Here is a 19,071-nt window from a genome sequence, read left to right on the forward strand (position 1 = left end):
TTTTTAAAACTGGGTATTGGGGGTCTGGGTGGCTCAGTCGGTGAATTAAGCATCTGACTTCGGCTCAGGTCTTGATCCTGGGGCCCTCGGATCGAGTCCAAGTCAGGCTCCCTGCTCAGCGGGGAGTCTGCTTCTCCCTCTCCCTCTGCCCCTCCCCCTGCTTGCTCACGCTCTCTCTCTCTCATATAAATAGATAAAATATATATATATACTTTTTAAAGATTTTATTTATTTATTCGACAGAGATAGAGACAGCCAGCGAGAGAGGGAACACAAGCAGGGGGAGTGGGAGAGGAAGAAGCAGGCTCATAGCAGAGGAGCCTGATGTGGGGCTCGATCCCATAACGCCGGGATCACGCCCTGAGCCGAAGGCAGACGCTTAACCGCTGTGCCACCCAGGCGCCCCTATAAAATATTTTAAATAAATAAATAAACACTAAAATCCGTGTGTACCCTCTTGCACATTTTTTAAGAGGACATCTAAAATTGTCACTAAATAACTTTTTGCAAGGGATAGAATTTCCCACCTTTGTAAATACTAATATTTAACATAAAAAAACTGCTGATGGCAGGACGCCTGGGTGGCTCAGTCAGTTAAGCATCTGCCTTCGGTCCAGGTCATGATCCTGGGGGCCTGGGATCAAGTCCCACATCGGGCTCCTTCCTCAGCGGGGTGCCTGCTTCTCCCTCTGCCTGCTATTCTCTCTGTTTCTCTCTGACAAATAAATAAAACCTTAAAAAAAAAAAAAAACTGCTGATGTCAACCTCCTAAATGTATCCAGTGGATGGGGCGCCTGGGTGTTACAGTCGTTAAGCGTCTGCCTTCGGCTCAGGGCGTGATCCCGGTGTGACCCCTCCTCCGCTATGAGCCTGCTTCTTCCTCTCCCACTCCCCCTGCTTGTGTTCCCTCTCTCGTTGGCTGTCTCTATCTCTGTCGAATAAATAAATAAAATCTTAAAATAAATAAATAAATAAATAAATAAATAAATAAATAAATAAATAAAATGTATCCAGTGGAATCTAATATCATGGGACACCTAGGTGGCTCAATTGGTTAAGTGTTCGACTCTTGGTTTTGGCTCAGGTCATGACCTCAGGGTTGCAAAATCGAGCCCTGAGTCAGGCCCTCTGCTGGGTGTGGAGCCTGCTTAAGATTTTCTCTCTCCCTCTCCCTCTGCCCCTCCCTTCCCCACTCTCTCTCTCTCTTAAAATTTTTTTTTAAATAAACAAATAAATATCGAAACACTTTCTTACCCACTATCTTCAGGTTTTAAAATTTACGAACAAGCTCTCCTTCAACATTTGAAGATTTTACATTTTTCCCTTTTTCTCCATAAATTCATGTTTCCATTCCACATCCTCTGTACATCTTCGCCCATATCATGGGATGTATTTTTAGGCTTTAAAGTCTTTTATCGACCACGTCATCATATGTAGCTAGAACAAAAAATGTATATAAACTGAAAATTTGAAGTATACTTTATTCCCTACCAACTGTGAATCCTGTGTTAAACAAGCCTTCTGAATTGAATTACTAATACAAATAGAATGAGTACACGACGGACCAAAACAACAGAAATACACATTTTGATGAATAATTCTTAAACACAAAAAGCAGCTTTAACTGAGGTATATACTGCTGAAAACGAATTGATCCAGTGCTAACAATCCTTTTTTATAATAGAAATCATTAAACATTTTCTAAGATGAAAACTGTCATCAGAATAGTTTCTACAATTTGATAAAACAGGATAGACTCCATTCCGGAACAACACGAAGAATCTGAAAGAAATATGGAAATACCGGGGTGCTTGGTGGGCTCCGTTGCAAGCCCATGCGATTCTTGACCTCGGGGTTGTGAGTTTGAGCCCCAGGTGCGGGTATAGAGATTACTTAAAGAAATAAACTTAGGGGCACCTGGGTGGCTCAGTCGTTGAGCGTCTGCCTTCGGCTCAGGGCGTGATCCCGGCGTTCTGGGATCGAGCCCCACATCAGGCTCTTCCGCTGGGAGCCCGCTTCTTCCTCTCCCACTCCCCCTGCTTGTGTTCCCCCTCTCGCTGGCTGTTTCTCTCTCTCAAATAAATAAATAAATAATCTTTAAAAAAAAAAAAAAAGAAAGAAACTTAAAGAAAAAGAAATATGGAAATATCATCTGTCAGTTTGGGCCAATGTGTCCTGAAAAGGTTGGTATTCCCAGAGACCATGCACCACGCTCGGCGTCACTAATCTCCACTGTCCTGCCGTTTAGGGGCTTGTGTCCCCCAGTGCCGAGAACACAGGAGCTGCCTCCCAGGGATGTGTGTTTCCTACCTGTGATCTTTGCTTTGCTTCTAGGGAATTCCCTCAAGAGCAATGCATTTCTAGACAAAAGGAGAGGTGAATAAGACGGCAGATCTCAAAAGCTCTCATCACCAAGAAAAATAAGTTCGTTAACTATCTGTATGGTGTCAGCCATCACCTAGATTTATTGTGCCGATCATTTCGTAATATAAGCAAATATCAAATCATTATGCTGTGCACCTGAAACTAATATAATGTTATAGGTCAATTATACTTCAATTACCAAAAAAAAAAAAAAAAAAAAAAAAAAAGGAAAAAAGGAGAGATTGAAAAGGTTAAGCTGGGACACCTGGGTGGCTCAGTCGGTGAAGGGTCTGCCTTCGGCTCAGGTCATGATCTCAGGGTCCTGGGATCCAGCCCCACACTGGGCTCCCTGCTCATTGGGGGCCTCTTCTCCCTCTGCCTCTGCTCTTCCCCCTGCTTGTGCTCTCTCCCTCTCTCTCAAATAAATAAAATATACTTTTTCTTTTTTTTAATAAATAAAACCTTTAAAAGGGCTTCCCCCCCCCAGATTCCATGTATTAGTCAATAAAGCCGTAAAACCTATTTTTCTGGTTTCCCAAGCCCCCACTCCTGAAAAGACTCTGTGTACCCCAGCAGTTTGTGTACCCTTAGTCTGAATGCATCGCACCTTGTCTACTGGGCCTGGGAACTAAACAAGTTTGCAAAATCCTTCCCGTTTTCAACCTTGCCGGCTCTCAGCTCTGAGCTGGAGTAAAAGCTTCGCATTCCAGCCCCAAGATCAAGGCGCAAAAAAAAAAAAAAAAAAAAAAAAGGCCTTTGGCAGGGAGGTCACATCCAAGGGCAGGCAAGAGAAAACAAATCATAATAATAAATTCAAAACTCTTGTCCGCATTATACCTGTGAAGTGCTTAGTGCAGTAACTGGCTAAGCAGTATGTAAAGGGGAGAACCGAGCAGATAACATTTCACATGCACGCCTCACTCCCTCCCCCGGCCCCCTCCCGGTTCTGAGCGTCAAAGGTCATTCATTGCGGGCTTTGGTAGCTAGGTGCCAAGCGGCCCAGCTAACATAAGGCTTCGGCCACCCAGACGTGAACTGCGAACACACTGCATGTCAGCCCCGCCCCCGCTCCCAGAGCCACTCCGTCCTCTAACTGCTTAAGGACATCACTGCGGGCTTCAGGCAGGGGAGATGGACATGGGGAGTCCCTGGTAGGTGGCTGGGAGGCTGCCAGTCACCCCGGGTGGCCACTCCAGTCCCCCTCCCCTGACTGCAAGCTGGGATCTGGGGAAGAAAAGGCAGAGAAGGATCAGGAGCGGAGGAAGCCCTCCCTTCCGCCTACCCCGGCTGGAAGTTCCTGCAGAGCTGGCCCCTCTTGCTAACCAGCAACCCACAGGGGAATGAACACAAGGGCTGGAGTCAGGCAGACTCGGACACCCGCATGGCCCTGCCTGGTCCCCCACTGACCCAAAAGCCACGGACTACCCTGCCCTGGCTGTCTGCCCTCCTCCCCCGCACGTGCGGATTAGAAGCGCCTTGTCTGATCAGCACAGCCATTACTGGATTAACCGCGACGCCCAAGGAAGAGCTGCCGCCCTGCTCCAACTGGCTGCTCCAGATTGTCATGCCCTTCATCCCCCACGCTCTGTCCCCTTGATTTTATAACCCAAGCCACGTTGGGACAGCCTCTTCATTCTCATCACCGTCTGGTGAGCTACCTTTTTTCATCATCTCCAGGGTGAAGACATCGGTCTGTGCTGTACTAACCTCGTTCTCTCCGACTGTGAACACTGCCCTTTCCACTGGTCCATGACTGAATCGCGGGAAACATAGACTCTATGAAGGCAGATATCTCCTCCCACGAAACCCAGTGGAAGGAGGAGGGCCCAAGTTTTGGTGTTGGAAAAACTGCAATGGACAGGAGCTGCAGGCGGAAGGCGGGCTCGTGGCAAACACTGTCCTGCAGGGGGCGCTGTCCACTCAGTGACCCACAGCCTCCTCGGCGGTCGGGGTGGAGGCTGGCTTTTTGCCCGACTCAATCCCAAGTGCTGAGAGGTTATTTGCTAAGTGTGTAATTATTAAGATGTTTGCTTTGCTATAAGCAGTCCCAGAGAGCTCAGGCAAATAACACTCTTATTTAAAGTTACAAGAAAGTACATGTACCCTGCAACACACACGCACAATTATTCTAGAAATACGCCATCGAACCACTTCTACAAGCTTAGCAAAGTTCAGGGTTTGGGGGGCAGTTCTTCCTGGCCTCAGAAAATGCTCTGTTGGGGCGCCTGGGTGGCTCAGTGGGTTAGGCGTCTGCCTTGGACTCAGGTCATGATCCCAGGGTCCTGGGATCGAGCTGGAATCAGGCTCCTTGCGCTTCTCCCTCTCCCCTCTGCCCTTCCCCCACCGTTCCTGTGCGCAAAGGCACGCCCTCTCTCAAATAAGTAAAATCTTTAAAAAAAAAAAAAAAAGGAAAAGAAAATGCTCTGTTAATGGGTACTGGACTCAAAGCTACTTAAGTGTGTTTGGTAATGTTATTGATTTGATATATGATTAGGTTTGCTCTTTCTATTCGTAGTCTGTTTCAGGTTTGCTTTTTTTCTCTCTTTTGGTTTAACTTTACTTTTGGGATATGAAAAACAGTTCTGTGATTCTAAGGCAAAAACTATATAAACAAGTGAACTCAGAGGAGAGGTTCGGTCCTCCGATTCCAACCTGTGGGTGTTTCCCCACCACCGGGTGATTCCCCGTATCATCAGTGCGCCCGGCGATTCAACTCAATTCTGACCCTGTCTACAAGGAGAGCGCGTCAGACGCCACAGGGTAAGGGCTCAGCCGATAAGCCCACCCCCACCCCCAACACTTCAGATGCCCATCGCAAATCCAGGTGGTCGCCTGTGCTTTGAACTCATCGGTTATAGACGGCAGGCTCCAATGACCTCCTCCCGGGTTTTATGAACTTGCTGGAAGAGCGGCTCACAGAACTCAGGGAAACACTCTACTTACTAGACTCCCAGTTTATTATAAAGGACAGAACTCAGGAACAGCCGGATGGAAGAGGTGCTTAGGGCAAGGTGTGGGGAAGGGTGTGGAGCCTCCGCGACCTCTCCAGGAGCGCCGCTCTCCCGGAATCTCCCTCTGCTCACCAACCCGGACACTCTCAGAACCCCATCCTTTTGGGTTTATGGAGGCTTCATGACACAGGCGTGAGTGATGAAATCACTGGCCACTGGTGAGATTGGTCAGCCCCTCTCCCCTCCCTGGAAGGCTGATGACCAGGACTGAAAGGTCCAACCCTCCAATCATGTGGCTGATTCTCCTGGCAACCAGCCCCCATCCTTAGGTGGGGGGGAGTCCCCAAAGTCACCTCATTAACATAACAAAAGATACCCTGGAGGCTCTCACCACTGAAGAAATTCAGAGGGTTTTAGGAGCTCTGGGATAGAAATTGGGACGAAGACCAAGTATGTATTTGTTGTTACAAGTCACAATCTCACAGCTCCCTTTCCCATCTTGGAAGTATATTTACAGTAGCTGCCTCTAGGAAGCCCTCCACCCTGTCTCTCTCGGATGGAGGGCTCAGCCGTCCAGGTTTCCGTCAGGGCATCAAGGGGCCCGGAGCTGGCGGGTCCCCTCCATGTCATGCAACGAGACTTAAAATCAGTGAAGTCAGGCTTCTGGCCATCTGGGCAGGACCAGAACCCCGGCCTTGTGCACACGCCCTCCAGGAACAGTAAGGTCTCTGGCTGGGCATGGGGTGGGGAGGTGGGGGAGGCTCCTACCTTTATCCACCTGCTTGTTTCCCTCTAAAGCCTCTTACAACAGCATTGCAGGGGTACTTGGCCATGGAAGACAGAGAGGCACATGGAGGTTAAAAGACCCGACTGCCCTGACCCAAAGCCCTTGTTCCTCTAGCTGCACCACGAAAAATAGAACATCCCGCCCTCCCGCCACTCACTTGCCTCCTAAATTCCCCACGTGTCCCACCGGCCGCAGCAGCAGCAGAAGCCGCCTTGCCAGCTTCCAAGCCAGCAGCGTACAAGCCGTTTTTAGCTCTTCCTGCTCCTTCCCCCCCTGGCATCCCGTCTGTGGGCACAGAATCCAGCCCTCCAGGGCTGGAAGCAACCACAAAGGGCATGCAGTTCGGCTGCCCACGCAACACTCGGATTCCCTGTAAAGGGTGGTGGCAAAGCAGTTGCCCAGGCTCAGCCTGAACGCTGCCCCCCCAGCTCCGTGCCAGGAAGTTGGCCACTTCCTGACATTATCTGTTGCATCTGGAAACGGTTTTGATCTTCAGAAGTCCGTCTTAGGTGGAGCTCAATCCGCCTCCAGGCTGCCCCTTCTTCCCACCTCCCTCCCGTTTTCACCGGTCCTAGATTTTCTCTGGGGAGTCACAGAACAGACCTGTCCCCCCTCCCCACCATCTTAGTCCTTTATTTTATTGGCGTTTTTTTTTTTTTTTTTAAGATTTATTTACGCATTTGAGAAGAGAGAGAGAGAGAGTGTGTGCGCACGCAAGGGGAGAAGAAGGGGCAGGGGGAGAGGGAGAGAGAGAATCCCCAGCAGACTCCACGCTGAGCTCAGAGCCTGATGTGGAGCTCGATCCCCCAACCTGGAGATCATGACCTGAGCCGAGATCATGACTAGAGCCGCAACCAAGTGTCAGACGCCCAATCGACTGCAATACCCAGCCCCCCGCCTTTTAGTCCTTTAAACGTGACGGCTAGGATCACAGCCCCAGAGGGTAAATGTCTCCCATGGCTCCAGACCCAGACCATGGGACATGGTTTCAAGTCACTAGCCAGACTGGCCCCTACTCCAAACGCACTCCGGTTTATCCAAAACAAGCATGGTAAACTCTGCGTGGGAGGGCCAAGCAAGTGACATTGGCAGGGAGTGAGGTGGGCGGGGTGCAGAATAGGGAGTGGTGGGGACTGTGGCAAAGAAAGTCTGTCTCCCGTCTACTACAAACAGCTATCTCTGTATCAGCCCATGGTTGCCGTGAAGAAGGGAGGCCCCAGCATGGCCAGATCTCATTTTCCAGTAGCAACAGGAAGTTTGGATTTAAAACATCCGGATTTTTTAGGTCCGTGATTCATTTAACACATGCACATGCCTGCCTTATAGGAGTCAACACTAGGCAGGCAAACAGACTGCGGGCACTCGTATGCAACTTCCTTTTTTTTTTTTTTTTTTTAAGATTTTATTTATTTATTTGAGAGACTGAGTGCCCAAGAGTGAGTAGGGTCAGAGGGAGAAGCAGACCTGGGAGTCTGCTGCAGGGCTCGACCCTGGGACTCCAGGATCATGACCTGAGGTGAAGGCAGATGCTTCACTGACTGAGTCCCCCAGGCGTCCCCCCCAGGACGCAGCTTCTAGATGCATGTGAACATGGGCCACCTAACACTGGGTGTGACACTCAGAGATGGTGGCTGACCTGTCCCATCCACCCTTCCTTGGAAGGCCTACTCCCTCCCCCTTGATACCCGCCTTTTCAAGTCTTTATCATCTGTCACCAGGCCTGGAGTGTCCTGACCAGCCAACCGTCTCTCCTTCCCCACCCCTCCTCACCATGGCCTAGTGCACCCACCCCCATCACCCCTGCCCCTGCCCTAGGACCTGCTGTGGCCAGACCTCAGCCAGCCAGGTTCTGGCTCCTTCCGGGGAGAAGGCCCCCTCCGCCTCTACCCTCTGCTGACTCCATACCTGTGCTCGAGCCAGGCCTCCCTCCAGGAGGCTCAGCACTGACCTCACACGCCATTTTTGGCTCTTCCCCACCTGCTCCTCTTATCTTTCCAGCAAATAGAACTCAGAACGTGGAGACTGGCAGACCTGGGTCTGAACCCATCTCTGCCGTGTCTTGCCTGGTGAGGTCGTGCAGCCTTTCGGCCTCTGTCTCCGCGTCTGGCAAGTGGGGCTAATGGCGCCCACCTGTCAGGCCGGTGCTGAGGAGCAACGAGGCAACGTCTGCAAAGGTTCTCGGTAAACTGGGAAGAAGAGCTGGGAGAGGCAGCAGGTTCTGGGGCGGGGATGGGGCGGAGGGGGGGGGAGATTCCAGGCCAGCCACTGGACTGCTGGAGTCCAGGGCAGATCTGGAATGTTTCACAGGCAGCTCCTGAGCAGCTACTCTGGGCCACGCACTGTGCAGGGACTGCAAAGATGAAGGCTCAGTCCTCAAAGGAAAGGCCGTCAAGGCACCTCCAAGCCTCCCGCCACTGGCCCTCGGCTCAGTCGGCCACCTGCCCTCCCTCACTGTGCACACCCTCACCCGGGACTCGGGACTTCCGCAGTGGGTCGCTTCCCTTCCCGGACTCGGCCAGTCCCTTCCTGGGACAAGTTCATTCACTCAGATACCAGACGTTCTGAAACAAACCGACCAGAATCCCTGCCCCTCATGGGTCTTATATTCTAGGAACTCGTAACTGATCCATAACTTCTTTGCTTTAAGAATTCCACTGCTTTCCAGTTACCTATACCTGGGTCGAACATCTTTTTTTTTTTTTTTAAGATTTTATTTATTTGACAGAGAGAGAGAAAAAACACAAGCGAGAGGAGTGGGAGAGGGAGAAGCAGGCTCCCCGCTGAGCAGGGAGCCCAATACAGGACTCGACCCCAGGACCCTAGGATCACGACCTGAGCTGAACGAAGGCAGTCGCTTAATGACTGATTCACTCACACGTCCCCGAGTCGTCAAACATCTTAAATTTGGCCCTAGGGACAGCTCAGGACCTGGCTCCACCCCCTTTGGCTCCCTACCCCCTCTCCTAGGAAAGAAGGCTCTCAAAGTCTCCAGGGGCACCACCCCCGCTCAGACTGGGTGCAGCACAACCTTTTCTCAGTAGGGGCACCTCTTCTCAGCCTTGCCTGCAGCCCGGTTCAGCGGCCTCTTTCTCCCCAGGAGCTCTGCCTCACTCACCTGGGAGCTCCCCAAGGTCACCGTTCTTGTCATTTCCCCAGCATCTCCATCGTGGACGCTGCCTGTGGCCACATGCACGGAGGAAGTAGCTGGTCACGGAGCAGGGGTTTTGTGGATGGCCAAAGAGGTGAGCAGAGAGCACCTTCCAGTAGGAGATGACAGACAAGTCTCATGGGGGATGTCCATGTGGCCTGGGCCTGGATGAATGAGCAGGACGTGACCACAGGGAGGAGAGCCATCTGCTGGGTGGCTGGGGGGCCAGCGGGTGCAGGGACAGGGTGGTGTAGGGGCGCAAAAGTTTCCTGCTTCCCTTCTACAGTCTTTGGCTGGTCTAACAATTAAATTGATGTAAGACAGATGAACAGGAGAAGAGCACACAGAAGTTTAATAACATGTATGCCTCCTGTATACAAGGGAGAGACCCAGGAAAACGGAGTAACACCCCTCATGCCCCACCCCACCCCGCCTCCTCACTCATCTTAAATACCATCTTCAGCTAAAGACAAAGGATGTTGGGGGTGGGAGTCAGTGATGGGAGGGTTTACCAGGAAAAGCACAGTAAACAAGAGTCGAGCTGTAATGCCGATTTAAATGCGGGCCTTCTCCAGGGACAGCAGATCCTAGAGATTAGATATCTTCCTCTTCCTGGTACTGAAGGGGAGACACCCTAACGAATTATTTCCCTTGTAAATGTTTCCTACTAAAGGGTAACCTACTAGGTTTTCAGAGCTCTGCCTGTGCCTGCGAGGGGAGGGGCAGAGGGAGAGGGAGAGGGAGAGAAGCAAGCTCCCCGCCGAGCGGGGGGGGGGGGGGGGGGGGGGGGGGAGGAGCTCTAAGAGAAAAATTGAGGAACTAGGGCCAGGCAAAGAGAGTTTAAGACTTGACACCAGAGGCATGATTCTGCTGTTTCTGAAAAAATAACCAGCATTAAGAAAAAAAAAAAAAATAGGCAGCATAAAATAATCAATAGGCCAAAGAGGCATATTTGGGGGTGACATATTTTGCCCCCCTTCAGGGGCCAGATGCATCATGGGGCACGCTAAGGAGCCATCCAGCGTGCCATGGGCGAGGAGAGGAAGGCAAGGAACGGAACAGAGAGGGAGAGAGGTCACCTGCCCGGAGAAAGGCCTGGAGAGTCAGGCTGGGGGATCTGACCTCAGCAGGCCAGGGGTCAAAAGCTCAGAGGGGACAAGGACTGAGGCCCAGGCGATCCAGGAGAAGGGGAGACTGGGGTCTTCTAAAAAGGAGAAGCGGGAGCACCCGGGTGGCTCAGTCGGCTGAGCTTCGACTCTTGATTTCAGCTCAGGTCATGATCTCAGGGTCAGGGGATCGAGCCCGGCTCCGGACTCTGCGCTCAGTGGGGAGTCTGCTGGAGATTCTCTCCCTCTCCCTCTGCCCTTCCCCGTCTTATGTGCAACTAAGGCAATCTTAAAGTAAATCTTAAAAATAAAGTAATATAAGTAATTAGTAATATAAGTAAATAAGTAACATTAAGTAAATAAGTATTATAAGTAATAAGTAAATCTTAAAAATAAACATAAAAAGGAGAAGAACTCTCAGCTCCTTAGTGATGAAGACAGTCAAGAGACTCAAGGCTGCCACGGCTTCATACTTCGAGAAGCCGGAAACCCAGTCTTTATAGTGAAATGTCCTGATTGCACACACAACCCACCCCCCCAACAAAACATGATCCCAAGACTTCAGTTTGCAGCCTCGGGGGCAGGGTTTTGGGCAGCAAGATCAGAGCTGTGTCCCGGACTGCTAACGCTGGTGACTGGCGAGGAAAATGGCCTGGAACGGTCCAGAGTGAAGGCAGGGGACCGCCGAGAATAGGCTGAGTCAGGGGTGGGATAAAACAGAGAGGGGTAAGGTTGCCAGACAAAATACAGAAACCCCCCAGTTAATTTTAATTACACATAAACAAATTAAATTTTTTTTTTCGGAAGTAGAGCTGACACACAATGTTACCTTAGTATCGGTAATACAATCTAGTGACGCAGAACAATTTTTGGGGGGATTGAAAAATGATGCAGGGGCGCCTGGGTGGCTCAGTTGTTAGGCGTCTGCCTTTGGCTCAGGATGTGATCCCAGAATGCTGGGATCGAGCCCCGTATCGGGCTCCTCCGCGAGGAGCCTGCTTCTTCCTCTCCCACTCCCCCTGCTTGTGTTCCCTCTCTCACTGGCTGTCTCTATCTCTCTGCCAAATAAATAAATAAAATCTTTAAAAACAGAAGAAAAGAAAAGAAAAATGGACAAGGTCAGGGCAGCAGCGCCTCCCTGGGGTGCCTGGTGAGGGCGGCTGGGCCCTAGAAACCCAGGCAGCCATCCTGGAGGAAAGAGCCGTTTGAATTCCAGACGTCCCCACCCCCTCCTCCTGGCCTCAGGCCATTCTCTGCAGGGTGATGCTCAGGCTGGGCTTGGGAACCACAAGGAGACTCTGGGTCCCTGGAGATGAGGAGGAAAAGCAGAAACCCCCCTTTCCCGGGGCCTCTTCCCACAGCACAGCCTAGCCCTGCCTGCCTCCCCTCGACCCGGTCCCCTGCCCCCTGCTTAGGAGGATGGCTCCCCAGTCCTCAGATCTCCCAGACCAGCTCTGTGTTGGGGCAGGTGGGCGGGTGGGTTGGCTGGGTGTTGTAGCGTGGGTGGGGGTCCGTACCAGCTTTCCTCCTCCCCTCGCCCGCCAGGCCGGCTCCTCCCCCTCTTTGAATTGCCTTCACCAAGGGCCTTCAGCCTTGACCTTGAGCCCTGTTCTTTCTCCAGACACCTCATCGCCCCTGGGGCTTCAGGGACCCTCTGTATGCTGAGGACTAAAGCAGGACATTTTTTTAAAAATCCTGCCTGTTTAAAAAATCCCAAGGGTATTCTGACCTGCTCTACTAGGCATCCCCTTCAGCCTGCCCACCCCCTCTCCCTCCCTCCCTCTCTCCTTCTCCCCTGTCCTTCCCTCTCTCCCCGAGTCCTGGTATCTCTCCACTCTTCTTTTCTCTCTCTTTCTCCATTTGTCTTGTTGACAAAACTCCTCCAAAATTTCTCCTGGAGGGGTGCCTGGGTGGCTTGGGTGGCTGAGCGTCGGAGCCTTCGTTTTGGCTCAGGTCATAGTCTCAGGGTCCTGAGATCCGGCCCCACGTGAGCCCCATGCTCCATGCTAAGGGCGGGGGGAGTCTGCTTGAGATTTTTCCCCCCTTCCCCTGTGCCCCCTCCCCCACTCGCGCACCATCATGCGCTGTCTCTCCCTCTCCAAAATAAATAAATAAATCTTTTAAAAAATTTTCTCCTGGATTCCCAAAGAAAAGTAGAACTTCCCTCCTCCATCCAACCACACAAAATAAAACCGATAAATAATCCTGCACATGGTAAAATGTACCATTGCCTTAAAAATGTTGGCAAAGTTGGCTCTGCCTGACGCAAGGGAGACCGGCAAAACTTGCTCCAGGAGACTGGAACTGGTAGAAGTAAAAGTTGTGAAAATAAATACAAACTGATTGATGCAGAAATGGATTTTGTTTAAAAATTAGATTGAGGGGCGCCTGGGTGGCTCAGTCGGTTAAGCATCTGCCTCCGGCTCAGGTCATGATCTCAGGGTCCTGGGTTCGAGTCCCGCATCAGGCTACTTGCTGAGCAGGAAGTCTACTTCTCCCTCTGCCTGCCGCTCCCCTGCTTGTGCTCTCTCTCTCTCTAATAAATAAGTAAATCTTTAAAAAATTTAGATTGGGGGGTCCCAAGTGGCTCAGTTGGTTACGCATCTGCCTTCAGCTCAGGTCATGATTCCAGAGTCCTGGGATCGAGCCCCGCTTCTCCTTCTCCCTCTGTCTCCCACTCTCTCTCCATCAAATAAACAAATAAAATCTTTAAAAATTAATTAATTAATTAATTAAAAATAAATAATTTAGATAGAATAAAATTAAATTGAAAAGAAGGAATAGCCATGAAAGTTAATTCTGGCAAAATAAAATTTAAATGCAAAAAATAAGAAACGGCCTGACTGTGCTGTACTTAATTTTAGATCAAGCAGTTAATTTGCTTTGGACAGCCACGGGCAAAAGAATGACACGGGGCCATTATCTTACACCAAACACAAAAGTGAACTCACGATGAATTAAAGACTTGAACGGAAGACCTGAGACCATAAAACTCCAAGAGGAAACACAGGTGGTAAGCTCCCTGACATCAGTTTTTTTTTTTTAATTAATGATTTTTTATTATATTATGTTAGTCACCATACAGTACATCCCCGGTTTCCGATGTAAGGCTCGATGATTAATTAGTTGCGTATAACACCCAGTGCACCATGCAATATGTGCCCTCCTTACTACCCATCACTGGTCTATCCCATTCCCCCACCCCCCTCCCCTCCCTGACATCATTTTCGGCGATGATTTTTTTGGATTTGTTACCAAGAGCAAAGGGCAAATGGGCAGAGGATTGGAATGGACATCTGTCCAAAGAAGACATCCAGGTGGCCCAGAGACACCTGAAAAGATGCTCAACATCACTCATCATCAGGGAAATGCAAATCAAAACCACAATGAGATATCACCTCACACCTGTCAGAATGGCTATTATAGAAAAGACAAGAAATAACAAGTCCTGGTAAGGATGCAGAGAAAAGGGAACCTCTGTGCACTTTGGGCAGGAATAGAAATTGCAGCCATTATGGAAAACAGCATGGAGGTCCTTCAACAACTTAAAAAGAGAACTCCCCTATGATCCAGCAACTCGACTTCTGGGTATTCACCCGAAGAAAACGAAAACACGAATTCAGAAAGACATAGGCACCCTCGCGCTCATTGAAGGATGATTTATAATAGCCAAAGGATGGAAGCAGCCTAAGTACCCATCAGTGGATGAATGGATAAAGAAAATGAGCCGTATGTATACCATGGAATATTTAGCCATAAAAAAGAAGGGAATCTTGCCACTTGTGGCAACACAGACGGACCTTGACGGCATTATGCTAAGTGAAACAAGTCAGAGAGAGAGAGACAAATACCACGCAATCTCACTCGCATGTGGTATGTAAAAAACAAAAATAAACACAAAACCAAGCCCAAAGATAGAGAGAGCAGGGGCGCCTGGGTGGCACAGAGGTTGGGCGTCTGCCTTCGGCTCAGGGCGTGATCCCGGCATTATGGGATCAAGCCCCACATCAGGCTCCTCCGCTGGGAGCCTGCTTCTTCCTCTCCCACTCCCCCTGCTTGTGTTCCCTCTCTCGCTCGCTGTCTCTATTTCTGTCGAATAAATAAAATCTTTAAAAAAAAAAATTAAAAAAAAAAATAAATGTGATGGAGTATATGTGCTTCTTTAAAAAAAAAAAAAGATAGAGCAGACTGGCAGGGGATGGGGGAGGGCGGGGGGATGGCTGAAATGGTATAAACTTCCAGGTATAAATTAAATAAGTCATGGGGATGTACAGTATTGAGTATCGCATGGTGACTATAATTGCTAATACCATATCGCATATTTGAAAGTTGCTAAGTAGATCGTAAAAGTTCTCATCACAAGAAAAAATATTCTGTAATTATGTATGGTGACCGATGTTAACCAGACTTATTGTACTGATCACTCCGCAATATATACAAATTTGAATCATTATATTGTATACCTATAACTAATATAATGTTATATGTCAATTATACCTCAATAGAAAAAAAAAGAAGTTAATTTGCTTTAATGTAATTTATTCCAAAAATGCTTTATTGACCCAAGGGGGAAAAATCATAATTCTAATTAAGATAAAAAATTCTAGGGGTGCCTGGGTGGCTTAGTCAGTTAAGCGTCTGCCTTCAGCTCAGGTCATCATCCCAGGGTCTGGGATTGAGGCCCACATCGGGCTCCCTGCTCAGCGGGGGAGGCCTGCTTCTCCTTCTCCCTCTGCCTCTCCCCAGGCCTGTGCTCTCTCACTCTCTCTCTCAAATAAATAAAAAATCTTCCAAAAAAAAAAAAATTCTAACCAAGATATTTCCATTCAAGGAAATAACAGGGTCAAAATGCCCCTCACCTGTTGAAGACTCGTAATAGTATATAATTGCCCAAACTCCAGACACAAATATGCAACTGCCCATGGGAGGTTCTCATTTAGACATCCCAAAGCCTCATCAAATACAGACGCTCAAAACCAAACTGTTGATTTTCTCTTAGCAAACTGTTTCTCCTCTCAGACACCTGTCTTTGATGTTGGGACCATCACCCTTTCGGTTACTCATGGCCAAGACTGACAAGATAGGAATTACTGTGCTGAGGCTCGGAAGAGGACAAGATTTCAGAGAGGTAACCCTGATACTTGAGGCCACAGTTACCCTCGAAGCTTTTGCCAATTGGAAAGAAGTGGCTGGGAGGGCAAGCCCACTTCTTGTGGCCTTGCACAGCTAGAGACAAAAACCAGAGTCATGGGGCACCTGGCTGGCTCAGTTGGTAGAGCATGTGACTCTTGATCTCAGGGTTGTGAGTTTGAGTCCCCCTTCGGGTATAGAGATTACATAAAAATAAAATCTTAAAAAAAATAAAAGAGTCAGGGGCCGGGAGTTTCGGTCCCAATAAACCCAACATTGGGTTAAGCCCCAGAGGACTGCACCGTAGAAGTAAAGGTGAACTGAAAGCAAACCAGCCCTTCCCTGAATCGCAGTCCAGCTCTGAGTCATCCTGGGGCAACATCATGCCCTAAGTATGAACTACCATGATCTCAGTTCGCTAATCCCTCCAGGCACCTGGCAAAAGCAATAGAAAATTCTCTTTGGCAAATGACAAAATCACCCCAGTGCAAATTATTTCTACAAGTAATATCACAACTGTAATATTCAACATACAAAAACAACCAGATGCATGAGGAGGCAAGACTCCTTGAACTAAAACCTTGAACTAAGCCCATCAGAAATAACAGTCAACAGAAACAGAACTGGAAGAATTCCAGACTATAAAACAAATTACACCTACTATGCTCAAGAAATTAAGTACCAAAATTGAAACTTTCAGCAGGGAGCAAGAAACTCTCTAAAAGTCTATAGTACACGTGAAAAAGGAATAAACTGAAACTAAAAACAAAAATTATAAATTTAATGGACTGTTTAACAGCAGATTTGACATGGCTAAAGAAAGAATTACAGAACTGGAAGGCTGGTCAGAAGAAAATCCGGAAAGAAGTATGGAGAGAAAAAAAGGATAGAAAATACAGAAGAAAAGTTTACAGATATGGAAGTTACAGCAAGAAGATCTCATATATGTCTAACTGCAGTCCCAGGGTGGCTCAGGTCATGATCCCAGGGTTCTGGGATCGAGCCCCGCATCAGGCTCCCTGCTCCACGGGGAGTCTGCTTCTCCCTCTCCCGCTGCCTGCCACTCCTCCTGCTTTTGCTCTCTCTGTCAAATAAATAAACAAAATCTTTTTAAAATAATAATAATCGCAGTCCCAGAAGAAGAAAGAGAGACCAGAACAGAGACAGTATTTGAAAAGATGATGGTTGAGAGTTTTCCAGAACGGATGAAAGATATCGATCTATAGGTTTAAGAGCTGAAATGGATCCCAAGCAGAATAAATAAAAAGAAATCCACACCTTGACCCTTGATCATGTGAAAATGTAGAAAATCCAAGACAAAGAGAATAGTAAAAGCACCCAGAGGAAAATAATAGATAATAGTGCAGGTTACAGCTACAACTTGTTTTGTGATGCTGGGGCTATGGTCTGCAAACTACATTTCCCGGGCCCCCTTGCCAGCTGACTTCCTGTTTGGTTCTTCCAGTGGGAGACACTAAAGGGAGATTAGCAGGTGGAAGAAGGGGATTCCTTCCTGTCTCTACTTCTTGTTGGCCTCACTTCAGGCACCTCCAGCTCCTTTCAACACTCCCAGCACCAGCCAGACCAAATCCCCTTGGAGGCATTAGCCCAAGCCATCAGGGCCCCTCTTCTGGGGGGTCCCCAGGTGGGGGTCCTCCTCCAAGCCCCTAGCTGCTGTTAACCTTACCTCTTCCCAGGCCCAGGAGTGGAAACTGTAAGCTGGGCTAACCTCAGCACCTCTTTGGCTCTTTTCATCCTCCAAAATCCGTGTGAACAATCCACTTTGTGTATTATATCTCCTTTGTTTGAAAAAACTAGCGTGGTTTTATGTTTTCCTCAGTGGACCATAAGGGATCCAGAACTCTTTAAAGGAGCCACAAAGGGGGCACCTGGGTGGCTGAATCCGTTGAGCATCTGACTCTTGATTTTGCCTCAGATCATAATCTCAGGGTCATGGGACTGAGCCCATGTTGGGCTCTGCACTCAGCATGGAGTCTGCTTTGGATTCCCTCTCCCTCTCCCTCTGCCCCTCCCTGCTGCTTGCAATTGCACACACGCTCTCACTAAATAAATAAATGAATGAATAAATAAAATCTTTTAAAAAAATTGAGGAGCCACAGAAAACATGGTAGATAGCGTCTTTGTTCCCAATTATTTGCCACCAATTCCTGTGGGAAGCTAGTAAGCCCCAGGTGACATCAGGCTTTGGCCAGGGACATGCAAGAGTGATGATATTTAAGGATAAGCAACACCTTCTGTCACATCTCAGAAAAAGCTTGAAGAGCCATCCCATGATTTTGCCACGGCTCTTTTCCCTCTGCCAGGAGACGAGCTTGTCCCAGGTAGGAGTTGTGGCTGACTACCACAGGGCATGGAAAGCGAGCTAAAAATAAACCTTTGTTGTTGCAAGCCAAGGAGGTGCTGGGGAATGTTTGTCACTGCAGCATACTCTAGCAAAACCTGACTGATACATGCAATTGGCCTGCCCCTCACTCCTCAACAGCAAAAATGGAAGGCGGCAGATGGTCCAACAACAGCTTCTGTGCACTGAAAGAAAATTACTGCCAGCTTAGAATTCTATACGCAGAAAAACTGTCCTTCAAGAAGAAACACTATAAAGACATTGTCAGACAAAAACTGGGAGACTGGGCTGCCAGCAGCCCACTACACATTAAGGGAAGCTAATGACTGTGTTTGCAGAGAGACTGAAAATGATCAGAGAAGGAAGATCGTGGACACAGGAAGGAAAGAAGGACAAAATCCACGGTCAATACGTGGGTCAATCTAGCTGAAGACTGAGTGTGTGAGAGAACAGGAACAAAAACAGCGTGCAGCACGTGGCTGGATCCTGAACCAGGAAAGGGCGTTGGTGGGAGAGCTGGTTGAATCCAGATGAAGCCCGTGGTTTACAGTTCTGGACCGCTGCGAACCTCTCCACTGTCGTCACTGTGCTGCGGTTACGTATGATGTTAACACAGCGGGGAGGCCCAGTCGAGGATATCACTGAACTCTACTTTTTTTGCAACTTTTCTCTACGTCTAAAACTAGATGTTATTTCCAAATAACACAGAACCACTGGGGTCCCGTAGTGCCGGGTGGTGCCCTCCGCCCAATCCCGCTTCTTTCCCTTTCTTTTACAGGTGTTCCCACCAATAAACCCTTGCACTCTGAACCACGTCAGTATCTGCTTCCCAGAGGATCGACCCACAGCAAGCTGTTTGGTAGGCTGTGTGACCTTCCCACCGGCTCATGTAGGGGACCTAGCCCAGGGATGATGGGTGGTCTGTGTCCCCATCGGCCTGGCAAGCCCCCCGCGGCTAGCAGCTATATGCAAAGTAAGAGGCTAGTCGAGGGTCTGAACCCCTTGACCTCCACACCTGCCAAGGGCATGACGAACACAGGCCTGGAGGACCTTGCTGACCCCATGAGGGTCTGTGTGACCTGGACCTCGGAGGGGGTGGAGCAAGTGGACGGGCAGCCGCTGCCCAGGCAGGCTGGGCTGGAGGGTGGGGTGGGGCGTGGCAGTGCCAGGCCGGTGAGGGTGTGCGTGAGCCTGTCTGGCTCCCCTGGGCGTGGCTGGGTAAG

The 19,071-nt window shown here is 49.2% G+C and overlaps 1 long non-coding RNA gene across 1 annotated transcript; it reads right to left on the bottom strand.

Annotated features, from left to right (window-relative positions):
• Positions 1 to 1,243: 1,243 nt before the first annotated feature.
• Positions 1,244 to 4,747, bottom strand: LOC103679966. The gene is made up of 2 exons (XR_573026.2): positions 4,072 to 4,747; positions 1,244 to 1,437 (listed from the first exon to the last, which is right to left on the bottom strand). It is a non-coding gene; the product is annotated as an uncharacterized LOC103679966 (long non-coding RNA).
• Between the last annotated feature and the right edge of the window lie 14,324 nt (positions 4,748 to 19,071).

The sequence above is a fragment of the Ursus maritimus genome, unplaced genomic scaffold (assembly GCF_017311325.1).
Source record: "Ursus maritimus isolate PB19 unplaced genomic scaffold, ASM1731132v1 scaffold_5, whole genome shotgun sequence".
Taxonomy (NCBI): domain Eukaryota; kingdom Metazoa; phylum Chordata; class Mammalia; order Carnivora; family Ursidae; genus Ursus; species Ursus maritimus.